The sequence below is a fragment of the Xyrauchen texanus genome, chromosome 16, assembly GCF_025860055.1.
Source record: "Xyrauchen texanus isolate HMW12.3.18 chromosome 16, RBS_HiC_50CHRs, whole genome shotgun sequence".
NCBI lineage: Eukaryota > Metazoa > Chordata > Actinopteri > Cypriniformes > Catostomidae > Xyrauchen > Xyrauchen texanus.
Window position 1 is genome coordinate 20,344,999 of NC_068291.1, and position 26,027 is coordinate 20,371,025.

The following is a 26,027-nucleotide window of genomic DNA, read 5'->3' on the forward strand; positions in this document are numbered from 1 at the left end:
GAGAGGTGGAGACGCGTGAACGGGTCCTGGCTGAAAACGGAGCGCTCCACGACTTTGCAAGCTCCGTATGTAATTCCGCAGGAAGGGAGCGCCCGGCCGCGGGTGTAGAGCGGCGATGGCTTTGAAGAAAGCAGCCGCCGAGTCTGTTGGGTGCCTGCTCAGGGGCGGTGACCACTGAGCCCGAGGCGGTCGACGGCCTGTGTGAGGAGGCGTGTTAACTCCCTTCGACTCGGCGCGGGTCCTGCTGGATTCCTGGGCTGAGGAGGAGGCTTGGGAGCCTGTCCACTCCTGCTGTCCGAAGCCATGATGGAACAGCAGCCCTTATCCTCCGCCGTCATCCGGAGATGGCAGCAGTGCGCCGCCGGGCGGCAACTGCGCTGGCCCCGGGGCGGGAGGGTGAAAGCGATGCTCGAGGAGAGGCTCCGGCGAGGCAGTCGCTTCAACCACAGTTTCCGGCAGCCTTTGTGAGCGGCGCTTCTTCCTGCGCTGCTGAGGGTAGGCGGCGCGGCGGTTTCTGCTTTGATCGGCTCGAAGTCGAGCCCGCAGGGTCGACATCGGTAGCTCCTCGCAGAATCGCATCCGCCCTCAGTGAGGGCGAGCTCTGCGTGCCCCAGTCCCAGGCAGAGAGCGCAGATGATGTGGCGGTCTCCTGTGCTGAGAAGGGCGCGACATGAGGCGCAAGTGGAGCGAGGCATCTTGAAAAAGACGCCAGTACTCTTTTGTGAATAGTTCTTGAGAACTAGCTTGCTTAATAAAAGGATACGCCGTCGGATGGCGAGCTCGCAGGATGGCTGAAGGTGGCTGAGACGGCCGGCTTCTTCTAGCGCTGTCCACGCTTGCTAGATGCCCCTCAAACGGCGACGCTGCTTCCAGGTCAGCGATGCGGAGAGCTTCGCTGAAGAGATGAAAATCAGGGTTCCAGCCTACTAACTACGCTTATATGCACTCTAGTCACGCCCTTTTGGCGGGCTTTGATGCAGTGAGCGCTGGACGCCTCTCATTGGATGCGAGTTCGCCCAAGCTCGTCTATAGGCTGCAGCAGTTGCCGCAGAGCAACCTATGAGCTCGCTAGCTAGCCCGCTCAAGGTCTGCAGCTGCCGCACTGCGTTGACAATGGATACAAAAATTAAGGATAATTTTTTGGCTTCAATATCTCAGAAAAGATGAATCTTTCCCGTAGCGTAAGCTAGCTTACGCAATACGAGAGAACCTCTCGTAAGAGAACTATATGATTTTAAATTAAGTCAGTGCTGTCAATTGTGACCCAAGTCACATAATGTTGCATTGTATGCAATGGCTTTTACACAAAACTTCACTGGGATCATATCGTACAGTCTGAAAAACAATAATCACAAAAGGACCATAAAAATACTGTATGCACCCGTTTTTAACAAGCACCTCTAATTACATCATAGAATCAGTGGACCTATGTGTAGATGCTAATGTAGCAGTAGGAAGAAAAAATAAATAAAATCACCAAAATTGTTGTAACAGGTTTTCAGTTAGGGAAACATCAGTTATACTGCTGGCTGGATAGCTTCTCTTCTCAATTTCAAACATCTGTGAGAGTATTTTCTTGGAAGGCCGAGTTACCTCACCACAGGAATTCTCAAAAGAGAAACCAACTTTATGGAAGCTAAATCACTCGTCCATGGTGGCTCTGAATGGTACTTGGACTAAGCCAATAACTCTTGATCCAAGACGAGGCTTTTCAAAGTCCAGGAAACAGGTCCTGGGATATATGTCCCTTAGAAATGAGACCTTAATCTATGTGCATAAACATGGTACAATGTGCACCATATATCATTTTCTGAAATGTTGTAGAAGTGTAAAATATTTAATATTTTCATATTTCATATCTTAGACAGAAATAAATATTATTTCCAACTTCCAACCACCCAAGGTAAAGGCAAACTAAAGCCATATGGACAAAAATACATTTTATTCATAATACGTACACAAATCAAAGCAATTTAGGAAACATAAAAAACATGTTCATTGTTGACAACACAAGAGGATTGCTATTGGAGAGCATTTAAAAGATCCTTGCAATGGTATTTTTCTGTTATTGTCTGAATACTGTCATGTGCCTTGATGTTCTGGAGGATAAACAGCACATCAGATAAAAGTGCTCTGTAAGTAAAAAAAAAAAAAAGAATGGAATAATATTAGGTATAATTGAATGTAATTTACAATATCATTACATGTTCAATTCTAGAGGTCAGAGTTTGTCTGGTTAGCTTCTGAAAGTTAGCATCTGTTGGTAGATAATGTAATTACACCTTTATGTTTCCAAAAAAAGCATTTTCTCCACTGACGGGCATTTAAAGTTGCTGTGTATTCGAAATTATTTTTAAAGAAATATTCTGGGTTCAATAAAAGTTAAGCTCAACAGTGTTTGTGGTATAATAATGATTACCACGAAAGTTAATTTTGACTTGCACCTCCTAACCCTTAAAAAAAGCAAAAATCTGGGTTCCAGTGAGGCACTTACAATGGAAGTGAATCTGTAAATGTTAAAATACTCCATTTCAAAAGTATAGCCATAAGACAAAAACAATGTGTTAGCATGATTTTAGTGTGATAGTTATAGCTAGGGTGGCCAGACGTCCGTTTTTCCTAGGACAGTCCTTTATTTAAGCACTTTTTCTAGTATCCAGACCTTTTCTGAAAAAAAAAATCATGTTCTGTCCCATATTTCCCCTCTCCTAAAATTTCTCTATTGCCTATTCTCAGTCATGTCAGTATTCTAATCAAAGGCAGCCAAGGATACGGTTTGTAAAAATCAATAAAATCACAGTGTTATTTGAAGTACATGATTGGATTAGAGTATCCAATCACCAATCCCCCATCAATAGACGTCCAGTTATTGAACTGATTGAAGAGTCAGTTTGAAAGAGCACACAGATGAAATTGCGGCTGGAATAATGTCAAGGAAGTGAGCCTGTTTAATGAGTCTTCAAAAAGAGTTTACATTTCAGAGTCGCCGACAGAACCAAGTAAAGTGAGGTGTGAGATTTGTGGAGCTTGCATTTCCATCGTGCAGCATGTTCATACAAAAAAGCATGTGGATGCTGCTAATAGTAAGTGTGCCACACAGAGTGTTAGTGATTTCTTTTGTGAAGCAAAGTTCTGAATCTGACATAGTGCATGCAACTGAAGGACTTTTTTCTTATTCTGTTGTGCACGGCCATAGTTTTTGGTCAGCTGACTGCACTGCAAAATTTATCAAGAAACTGTATTTTCTTCCGCATGCACCAAATCTGATGCTGTCATATGCAATGTACTCGTTACATATGACAGCATCAGATTTGGTGCATGCAGAAGAAAATACAGTTTCTTGATAAATTTTGCAGTGCAGTCAGCTGACCAATATGTCAGAGGAAGAATTTCAGAATGATTTGGACAAGTGCTCATTTGTCACATTGACTGTGAGTGCATCCAATTACAAAGACATAAAATGTGCTTGTGCATTATTTTAATCCACTAGACGGTATAAAAGTCAAGATAATTTAGTTTTCATCTCTGCCAGGTGAGATGTCGGATTTGCAAACTAACTACATTTACAACGTAATTGAAAAACATGGCCTTGATCAAAAACTAATTGCCCTCAGCGCTAACAGTAGTTTTTGTGAATTTCAAGAAATTATTTTTTGTGGTAATCAACATTATGCCACAAATTTTGTCAATAGAACTAAACTTGTAATGAACCTGGAATATTTATTTAATTATATTATAGTAGATTGATATACATTTTTGAGAGTGAATCTTAAAAGCATTTAATGGACTTTTCCCATGTCTGCTGTGCAGAACGGAGTACCCATTAACAAAGATGGCAGAATTCAAATTGCATACTTCAGGGTCTGTATGAGCCAGCCAAAAAGCTACCATTGGGATGAATGGTAATGCTAATATGCATTACAGCTTTTTTCAGGCATTATATATTATTTTGTACCAGAAATATATTGTGACAGTTAATACATTATTTAAAAAGTGCGTTTTACATTACCGTGTGCTGTTGGAGTCACTGCTGTCCTTCAAAATGGCTTGAGCAGTCTGTATAAGATGTCTGTTAAAGTTCTGCAGCTGAGTGAGTGAATATCCAGTGTTCACATCTATAAACCATGACTTTGGGAAGCAATCTGCAACCTTTTTAAAAAGAAACTTATTTTGACAATGAACAACCATAAAAAACAACAAATTATGACAGAGAGATTCATTTGAAATAGTCTGCATTAAAAGCGCATTAACCTTTTTGCATTTGTGAATTGTGTGTTTTGGACTGGATTCGTTAAGAACAGTCATCATCAAGTAACGGGCGAGAAGTTTCTCCAAAATCAGCTCTTTAAGGAAATGTTCAGGAATCAAACCATCCCATAATGACATATTACCAAGCAACTGTAAAACAATAAGGATGTCAAAAAAGTATGAAAATACTAGTATTTTCTAGTAGCCAAAATACCGGTATAAAATACTGGAAATACCTAGAACATTTACATTAATGTACACCGATCAGCTACAACATTAAAACTACCTGCCTAATATTGTGTAGGTCCCCCTTATGCCACCAAAACAGCGCCAACCTGCATCTCAGAATAGCATTCTGAGATTCTGTACTTCTCACCACAATTGTACAGAGCGGTTATCTGAGTTAGTGTTGCAGCGGAATACAGGTTTCATGGTATGAAAATTTATGGTTATCATACCATGAACATTTGCTTATCTACGGTATTGAGAAAAGTGCAACCGGATGGAGAATCTCACCTGCGCATCTCCTTTCCTCCTCGTCAGATTCATCAACTTGTCACACACACACACACACACACACACACACACACACGAAAATGTCAGAGAGAAGCGAGTGGGTCTGACGTAAGTGAGTGTGAGAGTTAAAGCAGTGTTATTCAACTGGTCTATTCGGACTGAGTTGCGGACAGCAGGGAAAGAACAATGACATACAAATTTGACTTTCGAATTGTGAAAAAAGAAATGGCTGTGCGCAAAACTACGCCGTGGTCAATAAACGAGGTGCAGACGGTCCACTCGTTAGTGATGAGCGAAACTAAAACGTCTCTGGAAGTGTATCAGCTTTTGGCCGCAAACTGCTACCACCGGACATACCAACATTGTAGGAAGAATGTTATAAAACTTAAGTGACTACAGAACCATCAAGGAAAAGTGGAAGTGGTTCAACAAAATGGACGCTATCTAAACCGGCGAGCAATGGGAGGGAGAGTGCCCTGGACTGGCGTTGATCCACGATGGAGGATAGTTTTGTTGTGTTAACTCTATACTCTGCTTGAAAGCTTCACTTTATTTAGTTGACCAGCTAGTGGAAGCTTGCTTAAAATAAACCAGGCCAATTTAACTGTTACACTTGTGTAAAATCACCATGCAACAACTGCTTTATGCAGCACAATGAGCTAGTAGCTAACAGCAAGCGGTTGTGTTATTGTTTTGGTCAGTTTGTGTCATGTTTAAGATGATGTCACGGCAGTAGAGGCGGCACATCTATGACGATCAGCCTATAATCCCACCCATATTGAGATGGCACTAAACTGCAGTGGAAATGCAAACTCAGAAAAGTAAAGCGAGTAGAGTTGAGATGAGTAGAACTGTAACGTGCAGTGGAAAAGTGCCAAAAGTATACGGTAACTCAGATGACCGGTCTGTACAATCGTTGGTGCTGTTTTGGCAGTACGAGGGGGACCTACACAATATTAGGCAAGTGGTTTTAATGTTGTGTCTCTTTAACAGAAAAGTGTTGTAAACAGTGACATGTTACGCACTGATACTGTATGACCCAAATTTATATGTCATACCTTTACAGCTGACCAAAACAGTTTGTTCTGAAACTTGAATTGTGGTGACCTCTTGTCATCTAAAAACCTAACGCAAACGAAAAATACAATATTTTCCCATTAAATCCTGAAAACTTGTTCCACAACAAATGGTTCAGGCAAATTAACACTTGACTGCATTAACAATGATCTTATAAAATGCACAGCTTTTAAAGTTTGCCAAAATAAATGTAAAACAATTGGCAACACTTACTTTTTAGGGAAAAATGGGACAAATACATCGTTGTCTACTGCACACCTCAATCTCCGAATAACTGCGTCAACAAAGGTCTAAGGGATGAAATCACAAGTTGATTGTATTTACTATCCTTAAAACAAAGTATTTAATTTGGGATATTGTGCAGTACAACAATACCTTGACAGGCTTGCTTTGTTCCCCGTCAAATAATAATAATAATCATTATAAATAATAATCATCCTGTATTCTCTTGCACAGTGTTGTGAGGGTATGTGACTGCTGTGTTGACAGAGGATCCCAAACCAGATCCACAAAACCTACCCAAAACATCAAGCAACATTTTAATGCAATAATTAGTTCAATGAACACTGAACTAACAGCAAACAGAAAACCATAACAAGACATTCTGAAATACTTAAATTAAATCAAGCTAAAGTAGGATATTTAATTATTGTGCGGAATGTTCAATTCCAAGATGAAATATTATGCATACATCTAACGGACACTGTAGACCCATTAGCTCAAATATTTGCAAATGAGATTCACCTTGAACTTTAGAGAGGATTGTCTTCTCGATTATGGCGGGCAGTGTCTTATTATCAGTGTTCTCCGATTCCTCATAACCCTGACCATGACAGAATCTCTCAATGGCAGAATACCATGGTAACGCCTCAAAGTCTTCACCTTCATCCTAGAGGACAAAAACATGAACCTATAATCTGAATCATATCAAGCATGGCTTTTTTTTTAATGCACAATGTATGTCACAGTCAACATGTCTGTATGTACATTAAAGTGGTGAATTAGTATATATATATATATATATATATATATATATATATATATATATATATATATATATATAGTAAAATCTCTATACATAAACTATAACATAAAAACAGCAAAATACCTTCATGAACCATCTCGAAATGCACTACACTTAATCTTTATTTGTGGACAAGACATGAAAATAACACCTTAAGAGGATTCCAGCCAATGAGCTGGTGTCGAATCAGAGGCGCCAGAAGTTTTGGAAGGTACAGTCCAATGTAGGCATTATTGTAGGACTCTGGAAAGGAGTCACGCCACTCATTAAATCTGGAGAGGATTTTCTTCACATCCCAGAAATCTGTCTGGACATCTGCAAATATTTCTTGTGCTTTTTTTAGCAAGTCAGCTGTAGAACGAAATATAATTTAAAGGGATAGTTCATTAGTTGCTTTTGCACCATTTCTGCAGAATGAAAAAAGCACTATGGATTTTAATCAATGTTTGAGATTTGCTGATGAGTGTTATAAAAAAATAGCTTGTCATCTTGGCAGTTCTTCTAAGTGACAATAATAATAATAAAAAAAAAATACAGATGTGTTTTTTCAATGCTTGAAACCATTATTAACTCAACAGCAAGTCCCGACGGTCATGTGGTTAACACATCCCGCTCCCTCTGATTGGCCGGTGATTATGTTAAGGAAGCCAACACCTGAAAATCCTTGGAGAATTAGCTAGTGTAGAGACAGCTTTATGGATTACTTTTATGTGACCTTTATGGGATTTTTGGAGCTTAAACGTTCTGGCCACCAAAAGCTTGCATTGTATGGACCTACAGTGCTGAAATATTCTTCTAAACATATTCATCTGTGAAAGTCATACACATCTGGGATGGCATGAGGGTCCGAAAATGAGAGAATAAAATGTTTTTGGGTGAACTATCACTTTAAATTGAAGATGAAGTGACATATTTCATATGGACTTTAAACACATTATATACATTGTAAATAAACACATTATATAGGGCACAACGGTCTGGTTCCAGAAGTAAAAATACTATAATGTTTTTCTTAAGAATGAAAATAAATTCTAATCCTTTAAAGACAGACCTACCGTGAGAGCCGAGGTTGTTCATCAATGGTATATTCCTTTGTTCAAGCCATCGGTCTGTGTTATTTCTACTTCATTGTTTAAAAATCATGTTTAATAGCAGCATTTCTGGTGAACAACATGGTACAGCAGAGAAAGATCCACCAATCAGAAAACGGCAAACAAAGACTACCAAAAAATTCCAGCAGTAAGCACCCATTTCCATGATGCACTGTGAAAGATGCACTGGAGTCGGTCTCCTTACACCCTCAAACTACATTTATATTTGTACATATCTGAATATTTTGCAGTAAACTTGAAGTTTCTATACTTTTAATTAAAAACCTAAAATCAATAGCTTTATAGATTTCCATAATTTTTATTCAAGTACGTCATTCACAATGCTTCATGGGATTGTAGTCCATTCCCTCGTGGAAGACCGCAAGTACACATTCTCGTACCTCCGACTTTTTGTTCGGTTTTTAAATACTTTTATGCTTCAAATCAAAGTTTGTAATGTTGTGGTTCACCTCAGATCTGGTTGGTTTGCTTTATGGCTTACAACTCTTTTATGAAGGATTAAAATTTATGAAAAGCCTAAGGAAACAATTTATGGGAAAATACTTCCAGAACACAGATGGCTGAAAAGGTGGGCAGGCACTGTTGCGCTCTATTCCCAGTCATTTGTATTTTTCTCGTCTTGAATGCCAATGTTTCAAAATTATTGTATTTGTGCTTCCATAAATCTCCCCACCTCTTTTACTTTGTAGCTCCGCCTCCCGCTCGACCGTTGATTCCCAATCAGACAATACGCAGCAAATGTCTTCTTCGGAATTGTCAGGCAAGCTACAACATGAAAACACGACTATGACTACAACAACTGTAATTTACAGATTATAAAGCTTCCAAAGCTTTCTTGAGGCTGCAATATAGATATAATTTTGTAATGTCAAACTTTGTGTATCCAGTATTTAAATAACAATTTAGTAGTGGTGAAAATTCCAGTATCATTTTTAAAACTATTCCTCACCTCTCCTGAGCTGGGTTGGAACAACTGGTTGTGTCACCGTTACCGTGCGAATCAGTGTTATCTACGATACATACACAAAAGACAATATAATAAAAAAAAACACTGTGAACAGCTCGCATCAGGGAGTAGGCCGAGCAGTTCAATCATATCAGTCAATGATCATATGAGTCAACATGAGATGTAAAGTCTTTTTTACACCGGTAATACAATTATCATATCAAACTACTAGTACGGAGCCAATTTAAGGACTAAAAACAAAAACGTAAATAAAAAAGCTCTCAAATTATGTTACAAATCTCTTTAAAGTTCCATATTTTCTTTCAAAAGTCTTAGGTTTTAGTTAGCAAACACAATTCTCAGGTTTTATTTCTCTTATGATTTAAAAAAGAAAGACAAATATTTGGCCCCATTTTGACAAGGGGTGTGGCTTAATAACTAGATAACATCACAAATCCATCCTCTCCCACTCAAGACCAATGATCAAGTTTTTACTGAAAAAAGTAATTTAACTTGTATCTATTTTTAAAATTGAAATATTTTTTTTTCTGATTCAAAATACAGTCCCTAAATTGGCTCCATATAAAAGCAGTATTTGGTTGGTGCTAAAAAATAACCTACATGTTATTTTTTTAATAAGTGAGGATTCCTGTTGTAGTTAGTGCCTCTCTTCTCTGATTTAACAGTGCCTCCGCCTGGTCAATGTACAGACTGTGCATGTCCAGCTCAACTGAATTTATTAAAGCCATCTAAAAAATAAGCATGCAATTCACTTAAAATCACAGTTTCAGGCAAGAAAATAAAAAAAAAAAAAAAATAAAAAAAAAAAAAGTATAAATTTTAATATTACTGTTCTTATGGACATATGGACCACTGCCTACCTTCTCGGACAAGCATTCTAGTAGGTTCCTTGAGAACACATTCATAGTAAGTTAGAACCGGAGGTGCTCATCAACAGGGTGGTTTTCAAGACTCTCCAAGCAGCTCTTGGCCATTTCCACATCCAGATGCATCCGCCTCAGCTCGGTCTCTCTCGCTCTGTGCACCTCCCTCAGAGAATCCAATCTGGAGTGAGATTAAAAACAACCAGTTTTCATTGGTTGCTTCTTGAACTGCATTTATATTCATTTACAACTTATATGAAATTATTTTCTGTGAAAACAGTTGGTTTATGTAAAAATCCTTCTCCACCCTTTGGCAATAATCATAAAACTACTAAGGCAGTTGTGTAGCTTACTTTACAACAATTCTCTTCTTTATGACATCAATGCTGACTGATGGAAGCGTTTCAGGGATGTCCATTTTCTTCAGTTTGAATGGTCGTACATGAGCCTGAAATTGCTTCTGAGAAAATTAGGAAAAATCTTTGTAAACACTACAGCTACAGTGTGTAATGAAAGCAAAGGTACTGTTGAGTTTCCCCTATGGTCTAACAGAGAACATGGTGTTAGTCTGATTGGTTCGAAGATCAATTAAGTCTTTACGTCACAATGGAGGGTCTTACTTGGTGTCTTTTGAATCCTTTTCCAATCTGTTGTTCCTCCCAGATATGCTGGTCTTCCTCCTCCTGGCTATCAAAATAACTTTCATCACTTTCACTCCCTGCTAAATCAGAAAATATTTAGCATGTTAGAGTCAAGGTTTTTTCTTTCCTCCATGGAAACCACAAGATGTTTGGCAGAATGTGAATCTCAGTCACCATTCACTTTCATTGTGCATTTTCACATGCAATGAAAATGAATGATGACTGAAAGGAATAGTTCACCCAAAAATATAAATTATCTTGTTTCTACCATCCGGATGTGTATGACTTACTTTCTTCTGCAGAACACAAAGGTTTTTAGAAGAATATATCTGTGGGTCCAATGTAAGTGAATGGTGACCAAAACTTTGAAGTTCCAAAACGCACATAAAGGCAGCATAAAAGTAATCCATATGACTCAAGGGGTTTAATATATGTCTTCTGAGACAATCTGGGTGGGAACAGATCAAAATATAACTTCTATTCATGATTTAATCATGATTTCAAGCTCGATTACACGTCTTAATATTTGACACATGCACAGAGAGCTACATGGCACTAGGAAGTGTAATCCAGCTTGAAATCACGATCGCTAAGGACACTGCTGATTAGAGATTTATAGTGAAAACAGATTTACATTTTGGTCTGTTCTAGGGGTGGGTGATATGGCCAAAATCTTATATCAAGATAGGAGTAATTTTATATCACGATAAATATATAAAATCACAATAGAGTAAAAACTTTCAGGAAAATAAAATAAAATGGGTTTATATTTTAGATAACCATATTGTAATGACTATTTTTGGAACTCCAGTGGATTAAATACTTTATAAATGAAAACTACTACTTTATTTGGAACAAGACAAACAATGTCAAAGTCATTTCACAGTATGCCACATTGTTGACTAACATTATTATTATTATTATTATTATTATATACTTTCCTCAAGAAACTTAAGATCTTCTCAAAGCAATGCACCAAAGGAAATAAAACATAGGTAAAAAAAGTCATCCAATGAAAAGGATTGCCTCTTAAAAAAATATAAATATAATTTCTTGCAAAATAAATAAATGACAGAATGAATTCAGAGTTCATCTTTTGGCTTTCAGAATATTCTTTTGCATGCTTCATTTTGAGGTGGTAAAACCAATTTCTTGTATAATGACATTACGATTGCGACACAGATAACATAACATTTTCTGCTCTGTGCTGGGATTTGTGAACCCACACCACAGATGTCGCACCCGTTTTAATAACAAGCTAAAATTTTCTTGACCTTTTTGGGAGTCGTCCCATTCTGTGGAGATTTATTTCTCCATTTGGGGTTTTCCGGGGTCAAAAATGATTGAATAGCGTGAGTGGTCCAGCTATGAGCTCCCGTCTGTGGAGCACAAATATCGGAAAGCCTGCTGGACTTACGTGCACATCGGAGCTCCAGAGACAGCGCGTCACAGTCACGTGAAACATTTGCGTGTCTGATGAGAAGAATGTGCTTTTGAAGCAACAAACATGAGATGAAGGTCATTCAATTTTCTTGTGCGGCTGCAGAAAAATTCTCAATGCCAGAAAAACGACCGTCAAATTTAATTATTGCTAAATTACTGCTTAAATTATTAGTCCATGTACAGTAAATAATATGGCATATTCAATATTCAAACTTCCAAGTTAATATTCATTGACCAAGTTATTGCGTTCAGCAAGCACTTTAGTGGCAGGACAGGGGACCATTCATCCCGCCAGATCTTCAATGTGATCTATTTCAGGTAAGATCATCGTTAGATCATTTGTGGCCTCAGTGGTTGCACTTTGGAAATTAAAAAGTCATTTGTGATCGGAGTTTGTGCAATTTGTGCAATTTTTATTTTAGACAGATGCGATAACAATGACGGTGATTCCTGAAATATGCTCTTCATACCATATTCCATACCTGTCAACATTTGGTTTTCAAAATCCGGGAGATTTTTGGGGAGGGGGGGATGTTATGAGCCTACCTCTTCATGCTGTGAGAGGTAGGCTCATGCTGTTAAGTGTACTGCACGTTTTAAGTGTATTATTTACATTGCAATACCCATAAATGAAAACATAACTTAATTTATTAATATTTCTTAATTTTTTTATTTGTCATTTTATTACAACAAAACATCACAGTTTTTAACACTGGTACAAACACATAACACTGTGGTACAAACTAATTTAACACATTTATTTACAGTTCATTCCTTGAGCATCAATAACTGTCTCTCTTTTGTAAACATAAGTACAGTATGTTTTGTAAACATGAATATGAGCTATTTTTTTGAAGTGTTGTAATTGTATGTGGCAGATTTTGCTGCTCTCAGTGCCCTCTTGGACGGAGTGTATTTTGAAACCAAACCGGTGTGGTTTATTTTGCAGGATAGGAGAGAGCAAAGAGTGCTGTTATTCATGCTCATGCGATTTTCTGTAACTCTCTGTCTGTCCTTTCGTGATGAAGGATGAGATCGCCTGTGTGCCCTTACTTGCCTCTTCTGCGCAATGGTGCCGCTGTGTTTTAATGTGCTGGCTAATGTCATTTTTCCCGCCGTGGCCTACATTAAAATCAATGCGACATACCTTACAAAAAGCGTGGAGGTTGTCTATATGACTGGGTAAGATGCACGTAAATTGTTGCGTCCAACATTGTTGAAATTTACCATTGTACTTCAGTTTCTTTGCGGGGACACCGCCTTCACCTGCCATCATGTCTATCGGCTCGCTTTCGGGTTAAACTTTCCGCGACTGCGCAACTGGGTTATATTAGGTTGCCAGGTTGAGGTGACAAATGGGTTGAAATTGTAAATGGTGTGTGGATTGTGTGAATATAATGCATTTAATACAATCTGGCAACTGATCAACATTAGACAAACATATTGGTCCGATTAATAATAATAATCGGCGATTATTCATAAAGGAGTTTGGGCCATGCAAATTACGGGAGTTTCCAGGGAGAAATAACAAACCGGGAGGGGTCCGGGAGATAGGGCTAAAAAATGGGAGAAACCCGGGAAAAACGGGAGTGTTGACAGGTATGCCATATTCTTTATGTTGGCCACACCTCCAAAACACACTTAGCTGAATTATTTTATTGCTATTTTGTACAAGACAAATTCACATTGGCCCACTTATTAACATGTCAAAACAAAACATAATAAAAATAAATTGTACACAGAAATTGAGCAACGCGACAAACTCTCCCATTACAATGACTGTGCTCACTCACTGCAGTTTAACACTGTTTGAGATCTGCATTTCGACGCGAGCTCAAGTGACGTTATGCACTCTTATGAATGCTCTCATTAAAAACAAAGCTGTCTAATCAGCATAATACATCAGTTATTTACTGTGCCTTGATTAGAACGGGATTGTTTTAGTTTTGTCGTGTTGCTCATTTTCAGTATATTTAACTCTACGTTCCAAGCGAGCGGTGCAATATGCAATGAATCCAAAATATTTACAAAGTGCTTTTCGCTCTTGTTCTACGGCTTCTTTTCAAGTGTCAGGTGATGTTTCTTCAGTATTAATTTTCATGTGCCATACGAACAGAGCAAGAACATCAAGCAAGCATCTGGGCATTCAGACAGTTTAAAACTTGCACTTTAGGATCAGTTGTCATTACAGCTAGGACGAAGGACTAATCTATGTGGATCTGATTGGCCATTGCTGTTTCATTGCTGAACGGACATGTTAGTGATTGGTTAGAACACTAAACCGCTGCAAAAACATGTTGTAAATAGAAACCATTGGCCCAACAGGAGCAGATTTAAATTGAACGCTGGAATCATCAGTTTTCATGATTACATAAACGTGGCAGCCGTAATCATAATTCGTTTTTTGATTAATTGTGCAGCCCTACATGAGGGTGAGTAAATGATAAGAGAATTTTCCTTTTTGGGTGAACTATTTCTTGAAACTAACATTCTGCTTAATATCTCATTATGTGTTCCACAAAAGAATGTCACACAGGTTTGGAACCACATGAGGGTGAGTAATTGAAGTCACAATATTCATTTTTGGGTGAACTATAGCTCTAAAGTATTTTAGATTTGTAAAAGAACAGAGTAGGGTTTTGGGTCAACAGTGTTCGAGTTGATCAAGGAACCTGCTATTAGCTAAATCAAACTCAGTTTCTTACCCCTCTTCTCAGCCATTCGCTCTCTCAGAGTCTTGGGTTTGGTGCAAACTCAATTCTGCGTTCATGATCATCTGGCTCGTTGTCTCTGTCTTGTTCTTCATTGCTCTTGTCTTCTTCCTCAAGTGTTCCAGGACTGCTGTGTGAATGCAGCGGGAAGTAATCTCGGTGGGCTCGGGCCTGTCTCCTTTGCTCTTTGGCAGCACATATCTTTCTAGCATCGGCAATGTTGACTGCAGCATGGGACAAATAATGGCATTATCAATCACACTTGAACTGCTAAGCAAAGCTGAAAGATAAATTCTGGGGTTGATCTTACTACCTGCCTGTGGCACTGAAGAACCAGATGAACTTGACATGGTAGAAAAGCTTCCATCATCACTGTCAGGGGGTATGTCTTCAGCAGAGGCATCAGCGTCACTGTCAGATTGCACTTCGAGATCCACATCATTCTTAACTGATCTATCTGAAATAAAAAAAGTGATGGGTTAGGAGCTATGCCCATAACATTATTAGCCTCTTTTCCACTATAGGGCCAGTGAGAGCCAGGGCTATCAACTGGACAGCCAGGGCCAATAGACCAAGACCAAAATCAACCATCAGGCCAAAATCTCTGCAGCGTTACCCAAAAACCCACCCTTAATAGAGCTGTTCATGTTGTTGTCCACAAACCCAGAAGAGAATTTGCCATGGTTCCCTCAGGATTTTGGCTTTTTATAATGGTTTTCTTTTAACTTATGAGTAAAAAAAGGTCTGTGGTAAACATTACTCGATGAAATGTTTTGTTCTGCAAAATAAATTACACAAGTCATACCTCAAATGTGCATTTTGAAGCCGGGGTGCGTATATAAAAGGATAGAATTCAATACGGCTTCAAAATTCAAGTTTGAGATATGACATAATTTATGCTGTAGAACAAAATATCCATTAATAATAATTTAATGCTTACCACAGACCTTATTTACTCGTGTTCAAAAACCCATAAGAAAATCCCATGGGAACCCATAGTGAATTAAGCCTGGTTTATACTTTGGAATGGGGATGGCACCGATCCGATCCCTGAATCATATCGGCTCTGACATTTTTCGACAGATCGGGTATCAGTCCAACGAGCCCCATCAAAATCCAATACTGTGTTTTAGTCATGTTCATTACTGTCAAGCTCCAAAAAGGACATAAAAGAACCATAGAAATACCATTAAAGTAGTTTAAGGAGAAATCTCACCAAACAAACACCTTGGCAGAACAAAAATATTAATGTATTTCATCTTCATTTGTAAGTATAAATTAGCCTTTAGACTTCTGGGTTCGCCTACAAATTGACGTCACGGCTGACCTGTTCTGAACTTGTACCATTGCGCGCTGGATACACAACCTGGGAATTTCTGCGAAACTCCGCCTTTGACATTGACCCCACCTCAATCCCCAGTTCATCTTGTTTGGCCCAAGTGTAATCGCCCCGAGAAAGCCCGGAGGAGGCACAACGAAGCCCCGAAAGTGACACTGGCCCCGACACGCACTAGCACACCCTCAAATGGACTAGTGAACTATTTCTTTAAGCTGGGACAGAGGAAATGATGTTAACATTGTAAAAATGACAAACACATTTAACAACGAACATACCTTGTGAGTTTGGCAACGTTACAGGTGTATCTTCCTTTCTCCGTGCTTTGAAAACAACTTCCTTGTTGACTGATCGTTTCACTTTAAAATAATTTCCTTCAGTGGCTGTAAGAGTTAAAGTTTATTCATTAAAAGGGAGTTTCTTCAACTTCAGGCACTTTTATCACTAAGGACATCTAGAAAGTAAAGTGTCATTAAAACATTTTTAGCACTCTCACAATGTTTTTTATTTGTCTACTAACAACAGTGTACATACATACATCATAGGGGAGTACATTTTTCTGAAAGGTATGAAGAAAAAAAAAAATAAAAAATCTCAAATGATGATCATCTTCACTGATATTTTTGTCAACTTGGAAAACAAGTACACTACAGGCCCAGCTCCAGCTCTAAGATGTAAGGTGGACAATAGGACCCCCCGGGTTGGAGGGGTGGGTGTAGTTCCCAAGGTGGGCCAAGTTCATGATTGCGTGGGCCAGGTACCCTAACTTTATTAGGAGCAACATTGTTTGCTGTGGTGGAAATAACACCACACCTGTGGGATATAAATGTTGTATTTTTATTTTAAAACTGATAAAAATCATTCTCACACAATAAACATTGAAATGGTTGGTTTATTTCACATTTTTGTTTAGATATTGGGAATTTGTGTAATATTTGGAATTTTAATCATGTTTTTTTGTATTATTATTGTTTTGTTTAATATTGTATGTCTGTGACAAGACCAAAACAGTAAAATCTTTATTCTACATGAAAATAAGTTTTGTAGGCATGACGAAATATCCTACGTCAGTTTTAAATTGATATAAAACAACAAGGGAAATGTTAGAAATCTGTTTTGGGCCATTAAAGAGCCCCAAGTTTAAGAAACACCTCCGAATCTATTTACCCTGTGAGTTGACATGGAAGAGTGTAGTAAAATACTTACTGTCTTTATCAAGGAAGCGGAGTGCTTTGCTCTTTGATGAATGCTTTATGTCTTTAGATGAGAGTGTAGTTACAGATGTCTCTTCTGCATCACTCGAGTCAAATCTGCGTGGCTTTGAACTATTGAAATCCCTCTTCGCGGCAAATCTACTTTTGAAGATTGGGTCAACTTCTGCGTTTCGTTTCCGCCATCATCATCACTGACCTTTTCATTCTCGCCTTCTTCGCTGGATTCATCTTTTCTTTGCCTAAAATTTCTGCGAGGCTTTTTATTAAACTTTTGCTATTTGAACGTCAAAACAACACGTTACAATGCATTTTTCACTTCCGGGTCCTAGTTTATTACAATAAAAGTCGCTTCAACGACTCTCAAAAGATGCCATTACACTGGCCTAAACGTCCTAAATTATCCAGCCTCAAACGCATTTATTTTTTAAGTGAAACAAAACAGTTTTCTTACAAAAACATGGCTACTAAGTTATTTAACTTTTGGGGGAAGCCTGTGAATGACCATATTTATGTAGCCTACATACACATTTCAATATATGTTAAGTCTCTGCTCAGATATAATTGGAACTCTTACTGTTTTAATGTCCAGTTTGACAGAAAAAAGATATATATATATATATATATATATATATATATATATATATATATATATATATATATATATATATATATTATTATTATTATTATTATTATTATTATTATTTAACATTTCCGACAGCAAAGAATTGTGGGTTGTAAGTGCCCACGGAGGATACACCTCATGCATCCTCGAATTCCCGTGAAAGAAGGTCACATTCGAAGTGTCCTGCTCGCTTTTATGAAACGAGACAGCCACGATGACTTATGCGGCCGACAAATGAGACCTCCGGAGGACGCATCCTTCCAAACGAGACAGACATAATTACTCCAGGGTTCCCACTCTTTCAAGGCACGAATTTTCCTGGACATTTTATGTGCACAAGGGTTGTAATATTTATATAGGTCATGATGTATATTGTGGTTATTGGATGGCTATTTCTTCTAAATTTAACATTCGACCATTTAGTTAAATTGAATTAACAAAATGGTGTCCAATCACAAAAAATAATTAAAACGTTAACCAAATAGAATGTTAATTCATTTATCTCAATATAACATATAGTTTGTCAAAGAAATGCTGCACAACAGATTTTTATTTTTTGTCCAAATCGTCCAAATGCAATACATTTAAGAAAAAAAATATTTAAATCATCAAATGGTAGAAAAATCATGATTAATAATAGTGGTTAAAACATCATTTTAACCATTATGCAGCCCTAATCATGATGAAAATATGCCTCATGGGCTGCACGATAATGGTTAAAATTATGTATGATTATTAATGTATGATTAATTTTGAAGCATGCAGCAGATGCGGATTATACTTATGTACTTTAAAGCGCAGCCTTTTGGGGGTTAATTATCAAACTAGGACATATTGCAATTTTTTTTATTTGATTAATTGTGCATTCAAACATTTATTTTTCTCCCAAATACTCTGTCAAATTCTGTGACATTCCGCATTTTACAGCTAATGCATTCAGCAATTCTGTCCATGTATTCCACATTGTGGAAATCAACCCTACATACTAACTGCTATATAAGCGGACTCTGATCGTTGAATTATTATATATTAATTCACATCCCAAGGTATAAAAAAATTTGTCAGAGCTATTCAAATATTTTGAATAGTGACTGCAAATATTATTTATAATATATATATATATAGATTTATTTTTTTTTATAAAAAAAGACTATGCACAGTGTCCCAAAAACACATCCGATACAAAGCCACATGTCTGATGAAGGTCTGACACAATTTAGAATATGATGTTACCAAAACTCTTTGCTCCATAATGATTTCCGTAAGTGCACTTCCAAATCATGCCCACTTGGAGGCGCCAATAGACCACTCACAGGACCAATAGAGGGGCCCTGTGAGTGCTTTTAGGACAGAAGTTAGGTCCCAAGTTGGGACTGTAGCCAGCTGAGGTGGATTGAATTGTCTTGCTCCTCTAAGGAACTATTTGATTAAATCATGCTTGCCTATAGTGGTGCCGGGTTCAGGTGAGTGATACACAGATATTGTCGCCACATAAACGCATCTAATCGCTCTTGAAGAAATATGAGAATTTCATGTATGGGGCAGTTTACTGGGTCTTTGCCATGTGAAAGGCACCAATCATTGAACACATTCCATTTTAGCACATAGAATGATGTGAACAGCATCTAGTGAACAGCACACTGGCCTGTAAAATTGTGTTCATGACTGAATGCATCAGCTCTGGTGCGTTTAGCGCACTCCATTCAAAGGCCACACGTGTAGACTTTGCAGCTTTGGATGGGGATGCCAAACCATGCCTTGTGTTTGAGAGAAAAGATCTTTCTTCAGCGGTATTTCCCATGGCGAGCTGTATAACATCTCTATCATTTCCAAAAACCATGGCTGATTGGGCCATTTTGACACAATTAACAGAACTGTTTCCATGTCCACCTGTAATTTGCTGATGACAGAATGAAGGGATCGCAAAGGGGGAAGTGCATACTTGCGTTTGCCGGCCATATGTGGGCCAGTGTGTCATGGCAACATATATACGCCACTACTGTTGTGTTGTCCAAACAAATCAGAATGTGGTGATTCACAATATCGGAATAAAAAGCACTCAAAGCTAGAAAGCCAGTAACTCTATGCGGCTGACATCTCACGTCCGTTTCGCACCTGTTTCCAGGTGTTCATTACACACCTCGCCCCAACCTGTGTTGGATGCATTTGTGGTCAGCACTTTCTTTCTGAAAACTTATGCTGAAGACCCAGCATAATACCCTATTGGTAGTAGGCTGGCACCGTCCATGGTGCTAGAGCAGCCAGACAGTGCCAAGTTACCGTGATGCACAAGGAAATGAAATTACTTCACTGGTAATGTTTTTTCAGTTTGAACTGAAACAGACTGCCTGTACGTGCTCGTTCATGAGGTGCGTACACATGATCTCCTAAAAAGGAGGAATTACTGGCTGGGGGAAAATTTTGCCAAGTTGACATTAGACCAGATTTTCCATATGGCAAAGCAGCAAGTCTCTGTGTTCACTTAGTGCCTCTGATTGGCTGGTAATAACCAATCGCTGAGGTATTTCAAAACACGCACACACCGTTCATTTTCAATGGGGCGAGCGCCGCATCAAAACATTTTGTGAACATGCAGTGAGCCAGAGACAGACTGAAATGAAGGACTTTAAATTGATACACAGTTCCCTCGAACGTGAAACATGCGGAGTCGTTCCCATCGGCGCGAGGCCACAGATTGTGTGACAGAGCAGGAGAGAGCCGGTTGTATTGAAGTACTGCTCCGGATTGGAATAAAATGTCTCATAGCCTGTGATTTTTGCAGCGTCATGAAGTAGTGCTCAGCAATTCTATTCACATATCCTCTGAAAAGGGTGGCTGAGTAGGGAGCGTGTCCTCTGGAGGAGACCACTTGATTTCAAGCTCTTCGACTGGCCTTGAAAGGATGTGAAGCATCTCCTTGTCAGTTGCACATACATGCTCCTCGCCCTCGCTGGGGGAAGGGGTGGAAGTGTCATCCATTGACCACTTGCCTGACATCGTCATCATCACCAGCATCAGAACTGCTGAACGAGACCATGCGGTGCTGCTGAGGTCCGGAGCTTGTCACGCACATAATGTATTGGCATAGATGCGTTGCATAGAGATTGAGGGACTCGCGAGGTGTATGCCGGCACGAGGACCACCTTAAATTCACCCTTCTCGACCTCGCGGCCCTTACCTCCTTGTGACCCGTGCCTCCTTGTGTGATCCCTCGGGTATCAGAGAAGAGGTGGGCATACACACACACACACACACACACACACATACATACATACATACACAGAATATAACAATATACAATTGCTTATAAGGATACACAACACCTGCCGAAGCACTGCAGGGAATCAGGATGCTGAAGCGGCCCATTCACCAGTGAAGCGGCGAGGTGGATTGATGTTCACTGGAGCACTGCAGGGGAGCGGAGAGTCTTCTCGTTGCTGTAAAGATCCTGCCCACTGACTTGTGTAGTCGATGGCAAGGAATCGCAGTTTTGAAGAAAATTCGGACGAATGGTGTTTGTGCGCCTGCTTTTATAGCAGACAGCTTTGTGCTTTAAAGGACAGGGCTCAAACACCATAGCAAATATTAGAATATTGGCGTTACTGTAAAGAGATTTCAACTATGTTGTGTGGAAGGACACTCCCCATATGCGTTAGCAGAACACAATGTCAAGTGTACTAAGTCGTAAGGGAACTATTGGGGTTTTTCCACTGCATGGTACAACTCGACTCAAATCGAGTCTGCTCACTTTTTGGGGGTTTTCCACTGTGGATAGTACCTGATACCTGATACTTTTTTCAGTACCACCTCGGTTGAGGTTCCAAGCGAGCCGAGCCAAAATAAATCGGCAAAATCCTGCAGATCACTGATTGGTCAGAGAGAATCGTCACTACCAGCGTCACTGGATTTCCGACACACGACATCAACCTGCTAGTTTTAAAGTTAGCAACATCGATAACAGTATCATTGGTTCAAGCAACTTTTGAATTGTGAAAAAAGAAATGGCTGTGAAACTACGCTGTGGTCAATAAACGAGGTGCAGACGTTCCACTCCTTAGCGATGAGCGAAACAAAAAAGTCTCTCAGGAAGTGTATCAGCTGTTGGCCGCACACTGCTACCACCGGACCTACTGACAGTGTAGGGAAAAGTAAAAAATTAAAAACGTAAAAGTGACTACAGAACCATCAAGGAAAAGTGGAAGTTGTTTGACCAAATGGACACTTTCTAAACCAGCGACCAATGGGAGGGAGAGTGCCCTGGACTTAGCCTCGATGGAGTATGGTATATATTGTTACGTTAACTCTATACTCTGCTTGAAAGCTTCACTTTATTTAGTTGACCAGCTACTGGAAGCTTGCTTCTAAAACAACCAGTTCAATTTAACTGTTACACTTGTGTAAAATCACCATGCAACAACTGCTTTATGCAGCACAATGAGCTAGTGGCTAACAGCTAGCGGTCGTGTTGTTGTTTTGGTCATTTTGTGCCATGTATAAGATGATATCATGGCAGTAGAGGCAGCACAACTATGACGATCAGCCTATAATCCCACCCATGATGAGATGGCACTAAACTGCAGTGGAAATGCAAACTCAGAAAATTAAAGCGAGTTGAGGCGAGTCGAACCGTAACGTGCAGTGGAAAAGTGCCATATATGTGCAGACTGGGGCAAGTTGTGCCACAGGGAAGTTGTCACAAGGGCTACAGCATTTTTCATTTAGTCAAAAGTCCAATTTAGAGATCGACTGATATTGATCTTTTAAAACCGATACCACAACAATTGAAGTATGTTTACATGTTCGATAACCGATATGCAGAACCGATCTTTATTTTATATAGAACATATTAAACAGAAAAACATTTGCAAAGATTTTATTTTACAATAATAATCACATACCATGTTTTTCATATAATAATTACAACAACAATAATAATAGGAAAAATAATCTGATAACCTCTGATTTCAAACGGAAAACATAAACTACAAGGGAGTCATTGCATGAATGTGAGCTTCCATTGTAAACTAGACCTACAGTTTAAAGGTTTAGGTGTTGTGTAATATGCTAAAGGCAAAGAGTTCGCAGGAATAGAGTCCATCACGAAAGACATCCAAATGATTAATAATGTTTCGTCAGATCTCTAGATTATAGCAGCTGCCGAAACACCTGCTGATAGAGATTACATTTTTTTGTTTTACAGGGAGAAGCACATCTACACCTTATTTGAAGCAAATGACACGCAAATCTCATCAATGGTCTCATTGACACAAAGCTATTTTATACACGTTTATTGTGACACGAGCTCTGTGAAAGTACGGAAAACTTTTACTCGAACGTTGTCGCGGAGATAATTAACTTTCATAGAGCTGCATTCACATAGATTGTGATTCATAGCGAAATCAAATTTAATAGTAAATGTTAATATAATTTAGTTAATTTAAAACAAGTGGATCTTGTTAAAAACTGCGCTGGCAATTTCTGAAACTTCCGCTAGATGGCGCTAGTTATCGGTGGATCCGATATTACAAAAACTAAATCCGAGTAAAGAAAACATACTGAATTTCGGAAAATCTGATTAACGGAAAAAGCTAATATAATCAAACCACACTGGCATACATTAAAGGACGGGTCAACTGTATAAAGAAGATAGGTTTAAATGTGCTCTCAAGACAAAGGATTTTCATGAAAGTCAGTTTGGTGTATGTCACATGTGTTTTACATGCCATAAATGTATATATGTTTCAGATAGATTATTTGTTGGCCAAAACAATGTTTTGATAGTTTTTTTTCCACATTACCTTTTTATTTATTTTTTTATTTTGTTGCTTCCTAAATCTTTTTGTGCCTCAATTGTTGTACTGTTAAGATTTTCCAGAAAATAAAAATAAAAACAATATAGTCTGTTTAATGCAGGCATAGTTTTAAAGGGAGTTATACACACACGAAGCACTTTATTAGGAACACTATAATCCAAATAAAGTGTCCAACACAGCTTTCTGCTGTTGTAGCCCATCTACCTCAAGGTTTAACATGTTGTGTATTCTGAGACGCTCTTCTGCTCACTACAAGTACAGAGTGGTTATCTGAGTTACCGTAGCCTTTCTGTCAGCTCGAATCAGTCTGGTCATTTTCCGTTGACCTCTCTCATCAACAAGGCATTTCCATCTACAGAACTGCTGCTCACTGAAATTTTTTTGATTTTTACACCATTCTGAGTAAATTATAGAGACTGTTTGCATGAAAATCCCAAGACATCAGCAGTTACAGAAATACTCAAACCAGCCCGTCTGGCACCAACAATCATGCCACGGTAAAAATCATTGAGATAATTGTTTCCCCATTCTGATAGTTGATGTGAACATGAACTGAAGCTCATGGCCTGTTTCTGTATGATTTTATGCGTTGCACTTCTGCCACACGATTGGCTGATTAGATAATAGCATGAATAAGTAGGTGTACAGGTGTTCCTAATAAAGTGCTCAGTGAGTGTAGGCCTGTGAGCCAAGACTTTATGGTGCAGTTGAAGTCAGAAGTTTACATACACTATTGTTTTGAGCCATCAAACATCATGTGTGTGTTTGTCTTTTAAGTTTATCATTAAAATTATTATTGATATTGTCAAGCCGGTTCTCGCCTCCTCCTTCCCCATTGAATGCTTTACAATGTGTGATGTAATTTGATTTGATGGGAGTCACGAGACTCTCCCCAGCCAATCATGTTGATAGATACAAATAAATGCAGGACAGGGAAGTAGCGCAGTAAAGGTACAGTTACAGGACTTAAAATATACTCAAGTAAAAGAATAAAAATGTTAAACTACTTAAAAAAAGAACAATTCTTGGGGAAAAGTTAATTACAGTAACGTGAGTATTTGTAATTCGTTACTTTATGCCGTTGCATTTTACAGCTTGTATTCTGTAATCTGTGGTGGAATGTTCTTTTCTTAACGGAGAGCATGCACGTGAATTGAGGTCAAGATTGTTGCAACAAATAGCAACAACACGTCAGCGCTTCCGTCATTCGAGTTAAAGATCATCATATGCACATAACTCCAACTTCTGATGTAGGGTGACCACCTGGCTCTGTTGCAGGTCAGCAGAACTGATTTTGACATGAGGGAGAGATCACTTACTAGGCCTATTATTGTACTAAGTGAATAAATATTGATTTTATATTAGATGTATATTAGTTAAATATTAATGACGTCACTCAGTTTGGCATAATGTCTATTGATACAAACAAATTTTAAACGCAGGGACCTACTCAATCTAAATATAATGAAGTGAAAATAATAATGTAATAGTTAAAAAAAGCACATTTCCAAATAAGCACATCAATTCCATTAGGAAAGTCTAGAAAGATTAAATGCGATCTTACCAGATTTGTGCATCTTGAATTACAAATATGTTGAGTAGCCTATGGCCTTCTCATTCATTACATATCTGAGGAACTCCTGGCAGGTGTAGCTGTATTTCACTTTCACCAGTTCACTTTTTATGAGGTCCACAGATGCTCAGTTCCTTGTCTCTGTCCACGCAGCGGTCATCAGTGAAAACACCCTCTCCACGAACGCGTTGGTGACAGGAAAGCTCAAAGCCAAAGATATCAGAGCAGTTATGTTTGGGGCACTGAAATGCTTCAGCAGAGCTGTCCGCGAAACTTCGATGGCATACCCTGCACTCTCCTTTTTTAGGATCACCTGCAACTGGTTTTAACCATGTATATATTTTCTCCCATTCTTTACTATACGAACAAAGACACTTTTTCTTCACGGGACCTCCAGATAGACCCATTTTTCTCTTTTTTTTCTTCTCTACAGTGTTTTCCCGCTCTGGCTCTCTATCGTCATTTTGTAATTTAAAGGACGATGAAATAAAATTATGCCGAAATAATAATAATAAATAATACAGACAAAATTGAAATGTGGGACGCGGGACTGTCCCGCATGGTCACTCAATTCTGATGGCGTGCAGGTCAGTCATATTACTCGAAACACAGGGGGCGCTAGAACCCCGAGAAAAAATTGACTTCATTCCGCTAGAGCGGAGTTTTTGTATGTCGCCATATGTGGAAGAATGTTGCTAAAGCGGACTACAAAAGTAGATAAAACTGTCGCTAGTCGGCTCTTTTACTCGCTAAAAAGTCGTTAAATTGGCAACACTGCGCAATTTCTCGGGTTGCTATTCAAAAATGACCTTCCAGACACAAGGTAAACAATATGAATAATAACTATTATCTTAAGACAAATAAAAC

At 38.7% G+C, this 26,027-nt stretch overlaps 1 pseudogene; it reads right to left on the bottom strand.

Moving 5' to 3' along the window:
- Window positions 1-1,933: 1,933 nt before the first annotated feature.
- On the bottom strand, window positions 1,934-17,451 carry LOC127656991 (intron Large complex component GCFC2-like; annotated as a pseudogene).
- Window positions 17,452-26,027: the final 8,576 nt, after the last annotated feature.